Source organism: Capsicum annuum, chromosome 3 (assembly GCF_002878395.1).
Source record: "Capsicum annuum cultivar UCD-10X-F1 chromosome 3, UCD10Xv1.1, whole genome shotgun sequence".
Lineage (NCBI taxonomy): Eukaryota > Viridiplantae > Streptophyta > Magnoliopsida > Solanales > Solanaceae > Capsicum > Capsicum annuum.
In genome coordinates this window covers 252,032,965-252,035,928 of record NC_061113.1, presented here as the reverse complement: position 1 = coordinate 252,035,928, position 2,964 = coordinate 252,032,965, and the positions used below count along the sequence as shown (strand labels likewise).

At 29.0% G+C, this 2,964-nt stretch overlaps 1 long non-coding RNA gene across 1 annotated transcript; it reads right to left on the bottom strand.

Annotated features, from left to right (window-relative positions):
- Positions 1-508: 508 nt before the first annotated feature.
- On the bottom strand, positions 509-1,762 carry LOC124897187. Its single transcript, XR_007053863.1, has 2 exons — positions 1,338-1,762; positions 509-780 (listed from the first exon to the last, which is right to left on the bottom strand). It is a non-coding gene; the product is annotated as an uncharacterized LOC124897187 (long non-coding RNA).
- Positions 1,763-2,964: the final 1,202 nt, after the last annotated feature.

Here is a 2,964-nt window from a genome sequence, read left to right as displayed (position 1 = left end):
GTTAAAGATTATGTGTCTTTTGAAAATATTATACCAAAAAAAAAAAAACAACTAGAATATAAGAATAAAAATGATAATTTAAAATTATTACAGTATTATTTTTGTATGTATATAATTAAGACCTCTTATTAAGGCCACGAATTTTACTGAGACACCTCTGATGCTGAAAACTATATAAATATAAAAACATTAATAATGGCAGATTTATACATTGGTGTTTCTCTAAAATTAGTACAGTCAAATTTGTATGAGGTCAGATAAATTTGTACGAGGTCAATAACACGTGTTTTAACTAAAATGTTAGATTCATTTACCAATGAGTTGATTTTCGATTTAGTTAATAAAGCAATAAAAACATATTGAGCAAATAACAATGAAAAGCAAATAAGCAAGGACAGATCTAATATATGAGCTCTTAATATCGTGATAGTGTTATGAGAGAGGGAGCAATTCTTTGGTAGCAATACGGAAGCAAGTAAATAAAGAAATATATTTTTTGAGGAGCAAGTGACGAGAATGTATTGTATTCTTTGAGAATCAGAATGTGTTATAAGTAATAAGGTTCGACTATTTATAGGCTACAATTAATGTGCCTCAACCAATGGGAAAGTCTATATAGTTTCTATTGATTCCAGGTGTTGTATCCGTTATAGGTGTCGGTTGATATTCTCTACGCGTTAGACTGATACACTATGCGTTCTTGTCACGTACTCCGATCTTCCTAGATAGTAACGCCATCCAAATCATGCATGGCTTCACCTCCTACATACTCTGCACAACCTATCAAAAATTTCACCAGCAAATTAATTGAAATTACGCAAACAAGAATTACGATTAATATTGTTGATATTTCATTCATTGAGGACGGTAAAAAAAAGAGACTTGTTGGCACGTATATACATACTAGAAGTATCCTATAAATGATGACTTGGAACATATCTTGACGTTTTTCATAACTGTAACATATTATTAATGGTAAAATAAAAAGATCCAATATTCCGATTAATTAAAGTACTATCATATAAAGTGAAAAGGATCATGTATGTTGAGATTGAATATGAGTATTATCATTATAATTAACTTAAATGGCTGTCTATGCAACCTCTTAAATTAAAGATGGTACTCGTATTATCATTATAATTAGCAAGTGCATGTTCGATCCATATATAACGTAACATGCAATTATATACAATAAATCCAGCTATTTATATAAAGTTCCGTTGAATAACAGTTGCCGGCGAAAGTGCAGCGAGAGAAAAGGGAGAGAAGCCGGAAAACCCACAGGAATGGGTGGAGTTGGTAGGCTAAAGGAACAACGGAGTATAAAAAAAGCTTACCAACCCACCCATTCCTAAAAGTTTTTGCAGGACTCAACTCCCATTTCAGTTTAGCTGGAAGCCTTCCTAAGTAACAATAATTTTGTATGCATGTAGGAGAGTTTTTGATTTCATGGACTTGCTTCGCTACCTGCTTATATAGTCTGTGATGGTGGCCTGGGTTGGGGTGGGGGATACAAGCACATGACTTCCCCGTTTGATAAGGTTGAATTTTCTTTTTTATTTTGATATTTAATTTTTGAGATAAGCTTGGTTTTTTGTTTTTTGCTGCTGGTATTGAGGTAGAGTTTTTGCAGCCAGAAGGGATAGCTTTTCAAGCTAAGCAGTCAAAATAAATAATTTTTTTTATGTAAGACAAAATAATGAACAGTTTGCTTAAATTTGGGTAAACTACAACTAACATTATTAATACCACCGCCCGGCAAATGTTTTGTGGAGAAAACTGGATTTACTCAGAAATGAGCAAATCATATTTTTATAAATCTTTTTTTAATTGTTTGTCAATTTATGGATAAATTACTTTTATTTGGATAAATTATAATTTTTTCAACGAAAGATTTGACTGATAATTGATTAAAATAAACATCATACTGTTAATATTTCTTAAAAGATTCTTATGTATGTGAATGTTTTGTCACTTTAATTTTTAGAAATGGTACAATTTTTCACTAATAAATATGTGTTGTTGTTCACTTTATTTTATCTCATTCATTAAAGATCGTAATAAAAAATAGCGAATAATTACTTAAATGAAGTAAAATGAACAACAATTACTATATAGGAATCAATTTAATTCAAATTAAAATTAAAAAAATATATTATATGACAGATTCGAACTACTAAAATTATAAAAACATAAAAAACATACTGCATGACATTAATTTTACTGAAAGACTACATGATAGCTAATCAACGATAATTTTTTTTTTTTAAATCAAATAGCAAATCAACATAGCACATAAAATCTTTTAATAGTTTCTATTTTTTTTCCTCTTCTTCATTCCATTTTCTTTTCAAAATACGATTCTTTTGCTCAATTTTATTAAGCATATCCTTCAAATGATTTTGTTTTTCCTTCGAATTCTTTTAGCAATGTCCTAAGAAAATCTCTATCTTCTATGATTTCGTTGAGACTAAATAGAGCGTCAAACTTTATCGTGTTCTGTGAAGTCGTGGTATTACTATCAAATATGGGTCTGTTCAATCATGACAGAATGATGTTTATTTTATTTTTTAACATACCTTCTACCCACCGAAATAATCGAATCCACTATTTTTCTAAAATAACAAAACAAGAAAAAAAATGTTATTATACTCATAGTTTTAGTTGAGCAACTTAAAATTTTTACCTTTCAAATGCACACAATTCCAAAATTTAGGATTGAAATTACTTGGGAATCGTTGATGTTTTTATTTTACAATATAGATTGCATTTATATATATCCGATTCAATTGAATATAAAGATATTTTGAACTGTCGAGACATAATTATCAATTCTCAAAGATCAAAAGAGATGATATTAGTAGAATAATATGATAGATCAATGAGATTAAATGGAATGAACAGCAACACATATTTATTAGTGAAAAATTGTAGCAAAAAAATTGAAGTGACAAAACGTTCACA